Below are 19,672 nucleotides of genomic sequence, written 5' to 3'. Positions count from 1 at the left end.
ATGTTATTTAAACCTACGGAAAATAATCGATAATCAGGGTGTCCGCAGCGAACCCCTTAATAATCGATTCTTTACCATAGGTTTAAATGGCAGAACAATCGATATATCGCAAAAAAACGAACGAACAAATTATGAAAGAACAAACATAAATGTGGTTAAAAATGTTAACTTCCACCGCCGCGCCGACCTCACTGTGTTGGCGCAATGTGTGAAGTATTCATGCAGTCTTGTAGGCGCTATGCGTTTCACGCCGACCGCTGCTGACCGCACTGTTTGGCGCAAAGCGTGAAGTATTCATGCAGTCTTATAGGCACTATGCGTTTCAAGCCGACCGCAGTGTGTTTGACGCAATGCGTGAAGTATTCATGCAGTCTTGTAGGCGCTATGGCTATGCGTTTCATGCCGACCGCCGCGCCGCTCTGTTCCAGGTCAAATTGCGTGTTTGGTTTCTCTCTTAACTCGACTAATTAAACGTGTTGTCTCTTGTATCATCGAAAGACGACAAAATTAGAAATTACTATACTTTTAATCTCAGGAAATGAGAGATTTTGCCGTCTCTCCTCGTTTGTAATTTATTTTCTGAATCCGATTTTTCCTCTCTTTTTTTGATACCTACATTAAAAAAGATTGCAGAATTTGCCGCCCCCTTCATTTTGCCGCCATGGGCCGCGGCCCATGTAGCCATCCCCTTTTTCCGGCCCTGTTGAAGGTAGAAAATATTCATACCCTGGCAGATATATTCTTAAAAATTTGTTTCAGAGGGTGAGATGCTTGATTTGAAAATCACAGATAAAGTGCGACGGTTTGAATGGAGTCTCATTCCATTTCGTCTGAGACGGCTGCGTTACTGCTTTAGAAAATCGTGGTGTGCGGTTTGCGCATAGAGCGGCGACCGTGCATGTTCAACGTGTGGGCACGCATTCAATGTGCTCCGAAACTGGTGCAGCGATGAGTATATTCATGCAATGCAGCCATGAATATAGATGCTCGATCTAGGCTTGAGGGATTAGTCTCAACCTCATGCAGAATAAACGTCAATTGCCAAATCGCACCCTGCTAAATACTATCTTGTTGGTGAGTGAAACGTAGTACTCTAATGGCACCAATATGCACAAACATGGAAAAATGTTGAGTCCAAATCAGCACTATGTTATAGTACCATGTACAGAATATACAACGTGAGATACACTGCCCCGGAAAATGCTATTCGCTACCGTAAATTTGGCATGGCCTTGGCGCCGCCTGGTTACGCCTAGAGAGAGGGTTGATACTTAAAATCGTAGCATTTTAAGTCTACATTCATTTGGACGGGCACACTTACATTTAAAATTGCTTGGAAGAGGTCACCAGCGAAAAACCTTAAAAACGAAATTTTGGTTTTTTGGGGGTGGCACCCTGGGATGGACACATTTTTTATTGCAGAAATTTCCGATTAGATTAATAATAATAGCGATTTTATCTACTTGCAAGTGAGTGCCACAAAAATACCCGGGACATCAGTGGATTCCGAATTATCGGCCAGAAACCAAGCAGTCGATTTTTTGCCTTTTTTTCGATTTTGGGGGATCGGTGGAGGGGTCTAAAATTTGTGGAGAGCGAAATTGGACTCTCCTTTAGAACCATTCATAATTGAGAAATCCGCTGATGCATGAAAACACCAAATAACTGAACTCTGTGTCTGTCACGGTTAGTCATTTTCGGGAAAATCAAAATACAATAGGAAATCTACAACGTCGCAAGGTAAGTTGTAAGGTTTTGCAGTTTTACCATAGATGTGCTCGAATAGCTTGGGATAGTTGTTTCGCTTCAATGGAAAAAGGTCGTCCTAAAGTGCGGCGCAAAGTTGGAGTGAAGACCAGATATCTCATTTCGCCTTCAATTTTGATGATACCTCAAGCACATCCATAAAGCACGAATAGTGGTATCAAAGTGCCGTGTGAGCTCAAGAGACCTGTCTTGTCGTCATCTCTTGATTTTCAACAACTCAACGGTATATTTTACGCAAGAGTTTGGCCTGACACTGTCGTGAAATTGACAAAAATGTTAAGATAAAGTTTGCCCAAATGTCGATGATAGCCGTTTCGTTTTGATATGGAGAGGGAGAGGTCGTCCTTTATTACCGGCGTTTTTGCAAGCTTCAGAAATTATTCATTTCTAAACGTTTTGATGATTGCGCACAATACAAAGGCCTGGTTACACGCTCAAATTTCCGTCAATTTTCGATCGAAATGATGATAAAAGGCGGTCAAATTTTGCAGCGTATTTGATGGATGTGGCACCAGTCACCATTTGATCCGAAATTGATGGAAATTTGAGCGTGTACCCAGGCCTTAAAGTATGGTTTGAAATTTTGACGCGGTGTTTTGCTGAGTATTTAAACGCGCTCAGTATGGAGGACTGAAATCGTTCCGTTTAGACCTCACGTGCAGTCCAGCTTGATTTTATTTAAAAGCATCTTTTGAATAGAATAAAGCCAAATCAATACTATTTGTATATGCTCAGTAATTGGAGATAAAAAATGAGAGACAAACACCATCTTTTTCCCTTCAAAATTCTTCCAGTGCTCCTTGAGCCCAGGATAAAACCGAAAGTCCAAACTCGTTTTCTTCACGTTTTTAAATTAGCATATACACGCCACAAACGTACGCAACCCGACGCAGTCCCATGCGCGGTGCCTTAAATTCCCCGAAATCCAGTGAGAATAAGGTCCAAATTCAGCGCAGATGAGGGACGGATAAGCACGAGCTTGGAACAAAATGGGAAAATAAATTACAAGTTGCTCTACGATGCGCCTGGTGCCTGCTTTTATCTCCGTCGGGGCATTGTTAAGTATTTTTATCTCATTTAAAATAATGAAGACAGTGAGAACCGGAATGCTCAGGCTCACGGAGGAAGGAGAGGTAGCGTTATGAGCACCGCTAAGTAAGACCCACGTAACTCCTATGGGAGCCTCTGGTAGATGCGTGGTTTTATATTAGGCACGGCACCCGAGCTAACGAGAAATCACTTGACTGACTGACTGAGTAACCCACTGTTCTTGGGTCTCATGCCGACACCGCCAGTGGCGTGGCGTGAATAATCGATTATCGATATCTCGCCATTTGAAACTATGGTAAAGAATCGATTACTAAGGTGTTCGCTGCGAACACCCTGATAATCGATCTTTTTCATAGGTTTAAATGGCATAACAATCGATATATCGCAATTCACGCCACGCCACTGGACACCGCGCCGTGCCGTCCCGTCCGATGCCGTGCGCACGACACACAGTGATCCGCTCGCTAAGTTCCCTCATATTATCCGCAAAAAATCCCGGATGGCAATTTAATTGATGTACTTATCGCAATCGCCTGGGAATTAGACACTTGCTGAAATTAAGGAGGTTTACATACTTTTTTTGAAGATATCCCGCCGTAATGACTTCCTGTGGTGTAAATGTTAATACAGTCAGTTAGGTGCTTGAACTTTGACTGGTGCCTGGTGTTCATAAATAAACGATACGTTGAATGATTGCTTTGACAAACAAAGGCCAATTTGATGAACTTGTTTAGCTTATCTCTCGTCATGATAGAGTCCACGCCAAATAAGTTTACGCACTTTTAGACTGCGACAGAAGATCCGCCATATTGTTTCTTCACTGGAAAAAAACACACGGGATCTTGAGTCCAGACTCTTGAAAACATTGACAAGAAAAAATACTCTTGATTCAATCGGATTTTTGCTTGAATCGAAACGAAATCCGCTTAAATTAAGAGGATTGGTTCTTGATTTAAGCTAGATTCTGATTGAATCAAGAGTACTTTTTCTTGTCGATGTTTTTAAGAGTCTGGACTCTAGATCCAATGTGTTTTTTTTTTCAGTGTTGCATTTACTTTACATGTAAAAGTGACGAGAATCTAGCAATCTAGAAGTGCGTATACTTATTTGGCGTGGTTTCTAAATCATAATCAGTCGAAAATGATGAATAGTGACTGACTTCGACCAAAAATGAATGAATCATTAAAGGATTGAGATGTACATGTAATTTTATTGTGCGTGTCATGGGCTGCTTGTAGAATTCTGTCTTTAATTTAATTCTAAAGGATTGATTTTTTCCCTCAGAAAGCGCTAAGCGCAACTTTCACGTAAGAAGAATGTTATGCGCAGAGCACGGAAACACGTATGAAGGTTGCAGTGTTCTAAGATTTTCTCTCATATTTAATTCTTACATCGCAACCTATCTAATAATTTTGCGTGCAACTTTTATGGAATAATCCAAAAAGGGCAAGAATAAGGAAAATCACACGAAACACCCCCCAAAAAATTGTTCGCATACAAGTCAACAAGGGCGTTCCTTTGCTTAAATTGTGGCGAAGCTAATTTTATCAAGATTAATCTCTCACTTTGCTTTCACTGCAGGTTGGACGCCTGCACTCAACGAAGATGAAAAATATTGATTACTGGTCCAGCAACCAATTTCATCTCGTCCACTATAAAATTTTTAGGGTGAAACGTGGAAGTATAATGCATTAATGCCTACTTGTCGGCTGGCCTAATGGGATGCATGATGAATGAGCTTAATCGTTTCTCATACTCCCGTGCTAACAAATGACGCCGTATTCATCTATAGACGTTGCCACATTTCATCTGATAACATGTGAATTTCCTCGAGGACTCGTAGATTTTTTCTTAAAAATTTTCATCGAACGTTTTTCATAATTCTGTTTAGTATGTGTCAAGACTTTAAGGAAAGATATTGACAAACTCTCTCAAAAAGTAACAGAAGTGATAGAATGTGCTCAGTTTTTATTATTTTGAGGAGCAATCAAAACCAGAGGCAAAAACAAAAATTAATAAAATTTCAGTTACGAATGAGTCTTCATGAGATCAAAACCTGTATAAGTTTCTCAGGAAACCCCCACCAAAGTAGTTCCGATTCACCCGCTTGAGCTGAGCACCACTGCACCCCTCCACCACCCCCTTCTGTAAACCTCTTAAACTTGAGTTAATTTTGTGCATGGCTCTGCTTCTAAGTTTTTGTTTTTTCAGGCTTTGATTTTCGTTCAGAATAATGTGGACCCAGCACTATTCTACCAACTTGTTACTCATATTGTTTAAGTCATATTTTTTTTTTTTAAAAAAAAAATGTTACAGATTTTATTTCTTTTTCTTTTAAACTTTTTCACTCAGCTCCTGGGTTTTTGACGTGGGGCTGAAGGAAAATATCCTCTTAAAATCTCCTCTCTCGAATAGCCTCCACTTCTGAAAATAAGCAGTCTACCTATGAGAAAAAATTTGTCATTATCCGAATTTTTATACGAGCTTACTCCTCAGAAGTTCTCAGCATGGAGGCAAACTCCTCAACTTCACCTGTTCCACCGTGCGCCGGTGGATTATCTCGAAGCAACCGGATTGATGCTCGCGGCGGGGGGGGCAGAGGGGGACGAAGGGGGAGGCGGAGCAAGATGCTTCTCCGAGAGCTCGCCACGGTCGCCACTCGCCACAACTTTCTCTCCTCCTGCTATGCTTGACGTCACAGAGTAAACAGTACCGTTATCCTGGAGCCCAAACGCCCAAACGCCCCGAACCCCAAAACCCAAGGACCGGACCTGTGCTTGGACCCCACTGCCCCCCCTCCCCCCGGGTTCGGCCCCCTGTTTTCAACTTCGGCGCCCGATGATTGACCGCGGTAGGAGGTTGCGTCCGCAGCTTGTAAGCGCAACCTCGTCACTTTCCAGTTTCCCGAAACTGTCTCGCTCTTCGGGCACCCGGGCTTGTTCTTTGTCCGATCGGGTTACGTCGGACGCACCGCGCCGGCTTCTGCTTTTTCGTTCTTTGTTCCGTCGTTACTGCATCTCGTTGTTGTCATTTGGGGCTACTTTGTCGCAAATGACACTTAAAGTCAACGGTCGTTCTTCGACCATCACCAAAAGAACGACCGCTCTTCCGGAAGTTCCGGAGGCCCCTGACAGTGGCTACAGCCTGTGTCACACTATCAAAGCTAGCCATCAAAATGTGAAGGTCAGGGGTTGTGATTAGCTTATTCAATGACAATGACAATTACAGCACTTGACTTCGACATTTGGATGGAGTATTTTGATAGTAACACCTGTGATCCTGAGCTAGGCTTCTTGGACTGTCTGCATACACGATCCTCAATAAGGAATTTAGGTACAATAATCCAAAGTTTATTGCATAGCACGATATCAGCGAGCTGATAATTAGAATTGATAGACGAACAAGGACCCGTTTCCCCTATATCCATAGTTTTGAGTACAAATTCCGATAATCAGTCCGCAGAGACAATTTAAGCGTTAATTTCTAAGAGTAAATTTGATGCCATTTATAGGATAGAAACGCGACGTCTCTGTTAATAAAACATATCGTCCTTGCATCAGCCAGTCATTTGATAAACACAAACATACATCTAAATATGTTGTCAGATTTTCTGGAATGAGCAACGTTTAAGAATAGGACGATAAAGTTCAACGGCAAGCATCAATAGGAATCAGCAGATGTCACAGGTTATTTCTTACTTTTCTAGCCGTGCGTTCAAGTCTCCACGTAAATTATTGTTTTAAGATGAGAAATGTTGTAAGATTGTAAAGGCTGATCTTAGAGCAAAATTCATGCACTATTTTCAGTACATGTTCGAAAAGTCTACTAGCAAATATTGAATTCGGGCTATTTTAGTGCCAGGGGGTGCGTCCCCTAAGCGCTAATGGCCCAACCTCCAGAGGCCCGCTCTGTGGTCCCCCGTGAGTTAATCTATGTATATGGTGATAAGTTGTTCAGTTCTATGTAAAAAAAAAAATGAAATATATAAGGAAGTTGGACAACGTCAAATTCAGTAAGACTGATTCTGTCGAGATGTATCTTCCCCCTTTCCCAGGATCTGGACAAAACCTAGAATAAACAACGATAAAACACACAAACATAGCCCGAATATACGAATAAATAAGAATGGAGTTAAAACATGGGTAAACAATGCTAAAACATTAAAACGCTAAGACACAGGACGTTTTGAGCTGTTACTAGCACATTTTCAGCTGCAAAAAACACAAAAAATAAATGCCTCGGATGTTCAGTACAAATTCCAGTGTTTAGGTACGTGATAATGGCCGGGGTCAGGTCGTCACTCAATTTTGTTTATTTGTTTGTGTTTTTTGCAGCTGATAATGAGCTGGTAATAGCTCGAAACGTCCTGCTTTTTAGTAGTTTTTAATGTTTTAGCCTTGTTTACCTAAGTTTTAACTCCATTCTTATTTATCCTGGAATAACTTTAAGGCGATAAGTTGGCAACATCGGGGAATCCGCATAGCTGGAGCTCCCAAACGGAACGGGGAGGATGAGCCGGGGGCCGGGCCGATTTGGTCCGTCTCTGTCCTCGTTCATCGTTGCGTTTAGCTCTTTATCCGCGTCGCTCGACGTCCGCGTCCTCCAGCTCCGTCGCGACGCGCCGCGACGACGTCAACGACGCCGACCGTCACCCACCGCGCTCGGCGCGACGCCATGCCGCGCGCCCGCCGCGAATCATTACTCGCTCCACGCCACCATTATCCTCCGTTTTTACTCCTTTTATCTCATCCGATCTGATCTTCTTTACAATCGCCTTGCTTTCACTATCACTTCTCGCTTTTCTCCAAACAATCCGCACGTCTGTACCAACAATGCGCAACGCGACTCGATTCGGATTCGTACGCAGTCATGGAGACCTCCTTGCTTGCGGTTATTTCTTCCTCGGGCCCTGTTTAGACCCCCGGAGTCGTAGGTCTATTTTCGATGTTGTGGTGTTTTGCCGTTTTTCGTATGTAAACACGAGGAGAAAGATCTGCTGCTTGCTACACGAGATGTTCGTTACGTGGAGAAAAAAAGTGTATGGGACCCGAAGTTGAGGTTATAATAGATCTCTGAAGTTTTCTGATCACGCATCCGAAAGCTTGAGGTCCAGCTGTCGAAGTTCGGGCCAACTATCTGAAGTACTTTAGTCCTACTTTAGTCTACACCGAAGGGTTCAGATCATACATCTGATGAAGTACTCCGGTACTTACGGAATAACTTCAGATGTCTGACCAAAACTTCGGCAGCTTGACCTCAAGTTCTCGGATGCGTGATCCGAAAACCAGATGCGACATCCACATAACCTCAACTTCAATTTTGCAACCTTAGAATGGAGGTATGTTTCTTCCCGGAGGAAACTGAAAATTTCAAACAGAAAAAAATGCGCAAAATCATGATAAACCTGCCTACATAATTTAAGTTTTCTTCGAAATTCACAGACACGAATATTCGAACTACTATAAATTTCGCATTCCGATCATTGAACAGAAAGTTTTTTTTTCTTATTTTCTGTCGAACAGGTTTTCATCGACTTATGTTACAATTTTTTTTCGTATTCTGACTGATTGAAAAAAGCTATTGTCATGCAATCAAATCCAGCCACCAAAATATCAAGGTCCGGTGTTGTGATTGGCTAATGCGATGACTTGGACCAGTTATAGTACTCGACTTGGAGATATTGATGGCACGGTTTGATCGTGTGACATTAGCTATTGGTCGAGTGGTTTGCCGAAGCGTTTCGGGTTCATTACTTCGTATCTTAGTATAGTCGCCGACATTCTGTTTTACTTCATTGTACTTATATTATTGCATGCAGCATGGGCTGCTCGCAGCCTCTTTGTCTTTCAAAAGTCGAGTAGGTTCTCAAATCCAAACCGAACCGTGAAGTGAGCGCTGCCATTGAAGCGGTCGAATAAATTTCGCGGAGCACTTACGAGCCTTTCACTTTCCGGGAAGAATGCGCGGAGTGACCAGGTCAGCACCGGCGGCATGACGAGGAAGCCAGGGTGAAGGGCGCGGGGCCGGGAAAGAGGCATGATAGGCGGAACTAGGGAAGTGGTCTGAGGGGCCGCGAATGTGCGAGATCGGCCGATCGGATTTCTGGTCAGTCGGACGAAGACCGAAGGCCGATTAGCCATTGGCGGCAAAATCGCGCAACTCCCGTTGCGACCTCGCGGAGATTAGGAGCTTCTGCAGAGCCTGGAGCACATTGTTGCCAGATTACGCTGGAAATTCAACGTATTTTCCATTTATTCAAAAGGGGGGTCTCGCACGACCTGGCAACTTTTTCCGGAGCCGCAACATCCATCCAACTTTCACCCCATGGCACATGCTACAATTTGACACTTATTGGCGTCTGCGCATGCGCCCGCGGTTATTCTCGGCCGATGTGGCGCACCGGGCACCGAGCACCAAGCACCGGGCATCGCTCTGCTGCACAGCCGTAAAGTTTCGCCGTCGGCCGCGGCCCGGGAGAGAGGGGTGCAGTGTTCCCTTTCCAACTTTCATTTCCTCCCCCGCCGCTCGGCCTCCACCCACGCTTTATCGCTTATTGACCACGTGAACACGTGTCCTTCGGCGCGGATCGGCTAATTAAAACAATTCAATCTATTTTCCCCGGCCGGGGTTTTCCGGATGTGAGAAAGTTTTGCCGCCTGGCTCCCTCGTCGTGAGCTTTCTTGTGAATAACCAAGAGCAAAGATTGATCCCTGATTTTCAATTTGCGGGGTTTTGATTGGTGTTAGGTTTGAGGACCAGCCGGTGAGTAATAGCTCAATCGGGCAATACACTAGCTGCCTGATTGCTGCAATTTATTTTAGCGTAACAAGACATCAAAATGCTATATATAGCACGAATAAAATAAGGCTATTAAGAGCTGAGGAACAATTCTGCTGAAATAAGAATTTTGGCAAGAATGAGCTAGAGCAATTTTGTCACATTCTACAGAACAAAATACGCAAGTTTATGTTGTTAGTTTTTTTTTCAAATTATGTAGAGAAGCGATGTAATTACGGTGTAATCTATGAAAAATTTGCAAATCCAACCTCAAAATTACAATAAATGGCAAAGTTTTTTCTTCGTCCTGCAAAATTGACGGTTTTCAGATAAGTGGTATTGTTCCTCAGCCGGCGCTGGTCCTATAGTCAGAAAGTACTGGGTTCGATTCCCTGTTAGACACTAGACAAGCCTGGCAATGATTCTGATGGTCTTAAGCCAAGATATGCTATGGCTAAGAGCGGAATAGAAACTGGCGGGATTAAACATGGGATTAGCCCATCAGAATAACTTAGAAATGTTAGAAAAAGCGGGAAAGCTTCAATACGTCCGCATGAGAGAAGCGCTCGCCGTCGGATGTTTTCTGCACATGCGCGTTTTTAAGTTTCCCGAAGAAGATGAGCACCGTTGAGATGAAAGATCGCGCTCACCAAAATTTCAACTTTCCATGTTCAGGAAAACTATACTACTGCTTAAAAAAATGAATTTTAGAAAAATGATCATCGTCCTCCTTGCTTTGACATCAGAAGCATTACATAAAAGTATCACAGATTAATCTATTCTAGATATGCTAGGCTTTCTCTCCGCCATCTTGCTGTGATTCCAGTGGTAATTCGAGTGTTGTAATTCTAGTGGTGGGTTGAAATCAAAAAGCGCTATCCCTTTCGGCTGCGAGCTTAAACAATTCGAACAACTAATTAAATTAGGCTATTCAAATTCATGTCGAATTATACTTGAATGCCTTTCGGAAAAAGTCATCTAGAGAGATCAAATTACACCTCTTGGCAAGGTGCATGTTCATTACATAAGGGAAAACCAAAATTAAATAGTACATAATGTGAACTATGATGCCATTTTGGCATGTGTGTGTGTTTGGCAAGAGAGCTTAAACAATAATTCGAACAACTGATTAAATTAGGCTATTCAAATTCATGTCGAATAACAATTGATGCCTTTCGGAAAAAAGTCATCTAGAGCGATCAAATTACACTTCTTGGCAAGGTGCATGTTCATTACATTAGGAAAAACCACAATTAAAAAATACGTAATGTGAACTATGATGCCACTTCGACACGTGTGTGTGTTTGGCAACGCGGGTGGCAATTTGGACGGAGGTGCGTGAAGCGCGCGTAATGGTGCCCGCTCGGAAAACAGCGGGCAATCTCATCGAAGAATGGCCGGGGATGCTGTAATACGCTCATTGTTGACGCGTCGCCGAGACGAAGACGACGCGGCCGACACATGGTCCTATTATTCTAATAATGCTTTCACTTTTATATTATTGTCGCCGGCCTCCGGCAGAAGGACTTACATAAACTTATGACTCAATGCCCGGCCGGCGCTGCACTCGAAACAAAGGAACTTTGTCAATCCCAAAGTTGGGATGCCTTTGTTGACTCGAGGAATGCAATTAGGAGCGGATCCAATTAAACCGGAGGACATTCTGCATAGGCAGTCGGAATCACAGGTAATTGGTAACTACCGACCGCGAACGGATGCCCCTTGTCACTTCTTCCTGGCGACGTCCGACGATTCTCTCACCCTCCCGGAGGAGAATCCGCATACATTTGCCTACTTAGTTCCGTGCCGGGTCGATTTACTCCATGGCTCCACGCAATGAATGGACGGAGATGTCTCACGTGTCGCGTCACCGAGACGTATCTATACTGACGTCAACTTCGATCATTCTCATATTTAGATCGGTATTAATGAATTAGTCCTCCCGGAAGGCGACGGCGTGGACGTCCTGTGAAAGGTTGGCGACAAGGGGTGGAGCTGGAGCAGATCAGATGGTGCCAATTGCCTAATGGTCTCTGGGAGGATAAGGGGCAATGGTGATCGGGCGTCGCAGAGCGCGAGACTGCGCTATAAAAGCGGCTTTATGTGTGTATGTATGTATCAATGAATTTGTGACGGTGTGGACGTCTTGTGAAAGGTTGGCTACAAGGAGTGGAGGAGGAATAGACAAGAGACCCTCCACTGATGTCTTGGCCATTGTGGAAGCTTTTACTTTTGGGACTTCAGCATGCTACTGTTGACTTACCTACATGGTTGATGTTGAACAACGTGTGGGCAGTTTCGTTTCGCAAACAAGCCGAAAATGGCCGAGGTTTGGGAAACTTGTTTGGCTGACGACGCGACGTCACCCGAAGCTCATCATCCACCATGTAGGTAGGTCGCAACAGCCGAAATTAGGCTAATGACTGTTGCTCCCTTATAAGTATCCATAAGGATTTGTTGAGTCCCTGAAAGAACAAGTTTCCACCTGTCGTTGATGCAATTTAGTTGATAACGGATTTATTGGTGAGGGGGAAGCAGCCACAATCCTCAACAAATGGAATAGGATAATCAAATGTTCAAAAACATATTGGATGCTTTATTTAGCATCAAAGATATTTTGAAAAATCACATCAAGCTCATAATTGTATTAAAAATCAGAAAACTCACCCCGCTGAATTCACATAAACGCTGCTCTTCGGCGCAGGATCTGAAAAACAAAAAGGAGCAAAGACGTAGTTTCAATGATATAACTTAGAAAAACACAGAAAAGAAAAACGTAAGGTACACAAAAATTAATGAAACGCCTAAAAACCTAATGAATCTAGTGCGATTGTGTTAGAATTGGTCTAAAAAGTAAATAAAATTAATACAAAATCATTGAAGGATAGACGAATCTTGTTATTGTATATCGACGGTGAAACATCCAAACTGGGTACATATCTCGGTTTGAGACGTTGCAGACTTCCGGTCATACTTATTTTTAAAATAGAAAACTACTGAATAGGGAAATAACATTTTTTTTAAAACTTCCTTGATTTATCTTCTCTATGCGAAGAAAATTTTGTTAAAAATTCAAGAAATGACTTAGATTTTTTCTCCCTCATAAAAATAAAATGACAGTGGAAATTTTATAACACCGCTATTGAGATACGTGGTCAAAGGATTTTACCGTCGATATTGTTGATGGCATGTATGAGTGCAATGGAACCAAACACCATGGCCCAACATCCGCGCAGTAACAAAAATCAAAGACGTTTTTATTCAATAAGACATGACAACAGGTGAATGACGATAACACCTGCAACTAGAGAGAAACCCACCAATTCGCAAAAAAATCTCTAAGTAAATAGCATCTGTGCGCGTATGGTCAAAGACATCACCCGTCTATCCCCGTGCAAAATTACACATGTAACTTTCCAAACGAACAACTCTGAGGCCTTGTTTGCAGAACCCAGAAAAACAGAGGCGTGGAGGCGCTTCTACCTTTCGTTTTAACGGTGATAACTGTTCTTCAGACGGTCGCGCAAACCAGAAATTACGCTTCTATCAGTTTAGCCGAGACAGCTGATTGCTGGGCGAAGACGCTGATTTGTCAGGTCTATTGTCACTAATGGCGCGAGTCTTGCGTCCTCTGTTGACTAGATGTGCCGAAAATGATAGAAAACTGTACCGTGTTTGTACAACTCTAACTTGGACCATCTTTAGAAGAAAAGAACACATCAGCTGTTGTCAAATTTAAGTGGGAAATTTAATTTTTTACAAGAGAACGTCTGTGCGAATTCCTTTGAAAATGTCAAGGAATTATTTTGTAGTAGGTAGGAAATTTACTGAAATTTGCACAAAAATCATGCAGCACAACCATTTTTATGTAGGCTGCAAATTGTCATTCGTTTGTTCGCGCTTGCAATGCGAGCAATTTCGAAATTCAGGTTTTTTTTCGTCGTAGCAATAAAAGCGAAGCTAAGAAAATATTCCTTTCTTAAATTTCATGGAAATTTTGTAGCAGAAACGCACTATGAAATAAAATTTAGGTAGAGAAAATTCAGCTGAGGTGTTTTAAAAAATCGATGCAACATTAGTATTGAAACATCTCCGAGTTAAGCCATTAAGACCGAGGTTTTGATTAATGTTGTATCAAAAATTCACTATCTTGTCAGGGATATAAGAGCAATGAGAGTCTCACTATTTGCAAAACGGTCTATGCAATGAGAGAGCATTCACAATGACGCATATCTCTGGAGAAGATCGAAATCTCTCCTCAAAATCATGCGCACAATCTAATTAGCCTCAAAGCCTTTTTAAACGACCACTCAATATAAGTCAGGCGCTTACCCTTGTTGTCACACTTAGTTGAGGGACACTTATCATAGTACATAAGTAAGATAAAAGTGAATTCTTGGTTGAATTCGGCAATAGCAGCACTCTCTCCGACTCACGCCCGGTTTAATATTTAATTCATGGGAATCTTTAGCCCAGATTAAACGCAGCTTATGTGACTCCTAATTCTATTGTGGGCTCTCGAGATCATTCATAATTCACGATCCTCGTATCGAAATACATCCGATTAGGTCGAGAGCTTCATTCAGACTGTCTTCGTTTTAATTCATAAATAAAGCGAACGGCTGTCCTCAGTTCTTCTCGTAACATATTCACGGTTTTGTTAAATTGCGTTTCCGTCTGATAATGTTCGCAATTGGCCATTATCGGAGGATCAGAGGAGAGAAAGATACTTTTACAAGACTGGTCTTTCTGGATTGACGATGATTCAAAAATGAATAGCCCATTATTCAGTATCGTAATTCGCATCTTCTTTTAACTTCTGGGGAAATCGATTCGGGTCAGGACAATACTTATGTGCAAAAAATTATATTTTTGTCCTAAAATTAGCGGTAAATGTTCCCGGATACGATTTCGGCAGGTTTTAGAATAATAATTTTACCAAGGCATGACCCGAAATCAACTTTAAAATCCATCGAATACTCACATTTTTTATGTCTTAAAATGATAGATTTCATATGCTTTCCAAGGGCAGAGTAAGACATTTTTGTCGCAGTTTAATATTGGATTTAAAAAGAACCAGTGGCGTGGCGTGATTTGCGATGTATCGATTGCTCTGTCGTTTAAAGCTGTGGAAAAGGATCGATAAACAGGGTGTTCGCAACGAACATCGATTGTTCACGCCTCGCCACTGAAAAGAACCGTGCGAGTTTTTATCATTGCTTGTGCATTCCCGATACATGCACAAAATATGCATTGAATTGAAAGTAGTGAAGTAATTCGAAGTTAGCAAAATATTAAAATCATTGCTCATAACTTTAAGATTCCAGAAAACGTTGATAATTATGATAAAAACACTACTCAAAATTTGTAGGGCGAGAGAGGCCAAGAAAATATCGATCACAATAATGAGTTCTTATAAGGACGAATTTTATGTAAGAATAATGGGTCTCTTTCATGGTTTATTATATACGCAATGTGCTGAAGTTTTCATCCTTATCACTATTTTCTGCACGCTCGTGCTGCTCAGGTCTGCGTGTTCCGAATATCCATCAGATAACAGATTTTGGTTGGTGAAGTAGCAGCCCCTCCCCCCCCCCCCCCCATCCGAAGAACGTGGACAATAGGAACATCCGAAATACACGCGCTCACTTCATGTGACGAATTTTCATCGGAGGTGACGCAAGGTGATGTGTGTAATAGCTCTAATACCGTCAACGTTTATCCAGGGTAAATTTGACTAACGAGTTGCTTGCTTATTATATCGTCATCGGAAAGTGAAACCGTCGTGTAGAAAAAAGTGCAAGGTAATCATGTTGCAACACATAATTTCCCCGGGAAATCCAATTTGCTCTGACATGAAGAAAAACGGCTAATTCTTCTAGGGTTGGATGTTGAGCACACGTACTCAATGCTTCAAACACGTTTTTGAACAGTTTTGTGCGGTAATTTTGAGATAGAAGAGGTCAATTATGTAAAGCAATGGAAATATAAATAGCTGTTTCAATGAAACGCCCGGAAATGAAAAATGCTTTCACAACAGTGTCCATTGATTACCTCGGGGAAATTTTGATTTTTTAATCTTGGTACTAATCGACCTTCTTCAGATAAGTATACAATGTACTTGATGTATTGATAAGACCATTTTTTAAATTACTTTTTTGAAAATGATGAAATTCATCCGATATAGACTGCCACACGTACTGCTGCCACAGAAATCGTCGCCACACGTGACCGTTTTAGGTATGTTGCCTCTCGTAGGACGTGGATGAAGTCATTTTCTCCATATAAGTATAAAGTATCGTTGCCGCCTATAAGGTCTCATAATAATGATTTACTTCTGTAAACTACTAAAAATGTGCAGATCATAGTTCAACGAGATCAAAGTGAAAGAAAAGAACCACAGTCCTTACAAATACGCATTCAGTCATGTCATTCGAGGGTATTTTTCAAGGGTGATGCCTAACTACCCCTAAATGTGACTCTACAATTTGGCTGCGCAGTTGAGATGATAGTATCTCTTTCACAACCCTTAAAGATCCAATGACTAAAAAAAACTTTGAGACACCCGAAAACGACCAAATTTACGTATTATGTATATTCAAAATGTTGTGCGGAATGAAAGATCGGCTTTCATATTTGCACCTCGACCATGCTGCACATTTTTTTCATACACATGCGTCCGTGCATTTCAGAAGCGTTAATCCCGTGGGCACCTTTTTAATCCCGTTTTTTCCAACGCACTAAGTGCGACACACTTGAGGTGTCCTCGATAAGAATCAGAGATAATACTATGGCATTAGTTATTAGCCAGCGCTGAGCAATGACAAGGTAGGTTGCAGTGGCAGTGCGTTAGAATGCGTCTGGACGGAGCGTTGGAGGGCATGGAAGAAATTCCTGCGCTCCGGCCGCAAGTCGCAAGTTCATACGAGCAGAATTAAGGAGAAACGCGTGGAGAGGTGTGAATTATAAGGCCGCGCAAAGTGAGGCAGGAAGGGCAGGCAACCGTCCGAAAGCTTTTTGAGTGCGCCGGGCGAAGTAAGCCAAGATCAGCTCGACTCTTCGTGGCGCACAGTGAGATCCAGTGGCGTGGCGTGAATTGCGGTATATCGATTGTTATTCCATTTAAACGTATGGTGAAGAATCGATTATTAAGGTGTTCGCTGCGAACACCCTGTTTATCGATCCTTTTCCATAGGTTTAAATGGCATAACAATCGATATATCGCAAAGCACGCCACGCCACTAGTGAGATCCGTGTCCTTTGGGGGAAATTTTGTGTGCCTCTTTGGATGATCAGGAACCCTTGAGGTCAGGGTGCTGAGAAAGGAAGAGAGTCTTTTTTCACTCGGAAAATTATGAAATAATAATTTTGGAAATTTGAAATAATAATCTTTTTACTGATATTTTAAGCAAAAATGGTTCCCTCGCTTAACAAAATCAATATTTTGAATAAATTATCAAAATTATAATAATAATAAGAAGATAAGAAGAAGGCTCACTGAGGAGACCTTCAAAAGGAAGACAGGAGAGCTACAGAGTTTTCCATTTATTCACTAAAAGTTCCCTCTCTAATTAAAATTTTGGAAAAGGGTTTTATGTCTCTTTCTCTGAGGTTATATCGGAGAGTTGTCGGTGGCTCGTCTATTACCCGACTTTGCATTGTTTAATTGCTATATGGGGAGGCTGCTAGGTACATAGAGAAAAAAAGGAAGTGTTAGCACCTCATGCATTTTTGAAGAAGGTCCATGGTGTAAGTGGGCACAAACATTTTCGTCATCAATTTTCTCAAAAATTATGTGACTCACGGAAAAAATTCAAAATTCTAAAAAACTGTAAATGTACGTCCAGACAACAAACGTTATGATCTATGTATTTCCCATATTTTGAATTAATAAATAATGCGCGGGAAAATTGACGTCATATCGCACCCACCTATGTCAAAGCGAGAGCGATACAGAAATTACCACCATCTACTTTTTTCTGCACTATTAAAAATCCGGGAGTCTATTTCACGACTGGTACTCTGTATTCCTGCCACATATCCTGTTCATATATCGTTGCCGTGGTGACGTAAGGGCGTATCTCCATTTTCCTGTGAGCCTTACGACCCCTTGGGATACGCCAGTACATGCCGTGCTAAGGAAAAACGCCAAATGAGCCTGCAGACGCTGCCAAATTACTATCAGTAAATCACGAATTTTTGGGAAAATTTGTAAATCTTGTCCTTCTAATTTTTCAGATAATTTTTTTCGCAATTTCACCTAAATTTCTTGAAAATTACAAAGGGAAATATCCATAGCTTTCCTAAAAAAATAAACACTTCATCGAAGGAAATTTGGCAACTCTCAATTGTTCATACGGCGTTTTTTCCTTAGCACGGCAGAGTGCGTCTGCATGAGAGGCAGAGATATGTCGCATTGTCGCATTCGTAAGAGTTAAAATGAAGAATTATTTCAATCATTTCGAGTTGAATGAACTTGTAGTGGATTCACTCCTCGCAGTCAATAAGAGAGCCCTCTTCTTTCTAATGATACACTCCTATCGTGTGTTACCTCAAGTCCGCAGTGTATTTCAATACCGGCCAAAGTCATTCACGTCCACCTGAAGTCGTATACATCACTGCATGTCATAACTACCAAATTTAACTCAAACTCAGGGTAAATTACCTATTCCTGATAGTAGGATCTGAAAAATGTCACAGCTTGAACACGAAATAGGGCCCAGGGCCCATGAGAAGTCAGTGATAATGATCTCAATTTCACTCTTGGAGTTATCAATAGTTCCCCAAACGCCCAACATCAAACCCTTTAATGCGCTTAATTGTGTCCGTAATTTGGTGCTGTAACTGGGATCGAACTTAAAGCCCACCGAGCGACGGCAGGAAAGTAGAACGAGAGGACGCTGGTAATATCATCCTCGAGCCCTCTGATTATGCCCCGACATCCACCATTCAGCACTCATCACTCAGCAGTCATGGTTTCTTTCCCCCAACGCCGCCGACGGATCCGCAAACATCGGCATCCATCGGCACCCATCGGTATCCATCGAGGTTGATCCTTCACTTTCTTCTGTATAAGGCAAATGTTAGCACGCTGCAATCGTGTAATCCTCGCATCTTATCACCCTGTGCTGCCAAGTCTACGCATGATCTGATCATAGCTCCACGCCGACATGGAGTGCCTGAGCGCGGAGAAAAATCAAATGCAGTACTCTCATAGCTTATTGCTCACTTTGAGACAACCATCAATTTCGAGGCAATGTGATCCTATATGGAGAGTAAATATTGTTTTAGTCACGGTGCAGAATTTAAATACAACAATTTAAGGAAATGGGTTTACCGTCTCCTTGACAACATTTGAAAGTTTTCAAATAGCTTAGCTTGGGTCTTAAGTCACTGATTTCTTAGAGATTTTGAGAGATTGAGAGATTGAGAGATTTTGAGATTTGTATACTTTGAAAGGTGGAGACTTCAACGCGTGTATGGAAAAAAGATCAATGCGTATTATGACGCTGTGGTCAAAAATCGACGTTTCAAATCTTGTGTTTCCTGGTGAAAAGCTCCCAAAAACACGTTAAAGAATTTAATTTTGAGATTAGTATGATGTAGGATTGTAGAAGGTGGAGATTTAAACGCGCGGATAAAAAAGTAAATACTACTTTTGATTGTGTGGTTATGTGGTATTTTAGTACTAGCCGGAGTCATTCACTTCCACCCGAGGAAGTCGCACGCACTACTGTTGTCATAACTATCGAATTCAAGTCAGGGTAAATTGCCGGTTCCTAAAAGTTTAGACTGAAAAAGTTATACATTTAGCCGCAGTTCGAACATGGATAGAGGCCTTTGAAAAGTCAAAACGAGCTACTTTGAACTCTCGGGGTTCACGTAATGTGTTGAAATTTTCAATTCATCGATCGCACCCAGGATGCATTGCAGACCCTTAAACTCGAAAAAATAGCCACAATTAAAGAAAAATGTTGTCCATTGAAGGTGCCTATTTTTCATTGAACATGGCATCACTGCTTTCAATCTCGCGTATTTTACGTACGCACTCACGCGGGCCGCAGACGTAAATAATTGA

At 42.0% G+C, this 19,672-nt stretch overlaps 1 protein-coding gene across 1 annotated transcript in view; it reads right to left on the bottom strand.

The window, feature by feature from the left end:
• Positions 1 to 12,303, bottom strand: part of LOC140224644 (uncharacterized) — a 57,283-nt gene extending 44,980 nt beyond the window's left edge. The window contains exon 1 of the mRNA XM_072300688.1: positions 12,262 to 12,303. The gene's annotated coding sequence lies outside the window, so the exon portion shown is untranslated. The remainder of the gene's footprint in view (positions 1 to 12,261) is intronic.
• Between the last annotated feature and the right edge of the window lie 7,369 nt (positions 12,304 to 19,672).

The sequence above is a fragment of the Bemisia tabaci genome, chromosome 5 (assembly GCF_918797505.1).
Source record: "Bemisia tabaci chromosome 5, PGI_BMITA_v3".
Lineage (NCBI taxonomy): Eukaryota > Metazoa > Arthropoda > Insecta > Hemiptera > Aleyrodidae > Bemisia > Bemisia tabaci.
Note: the sequence above shows the minus strand (reverse complement) of the source record. Positions and strands in the feature narration are given on the sequence as shown.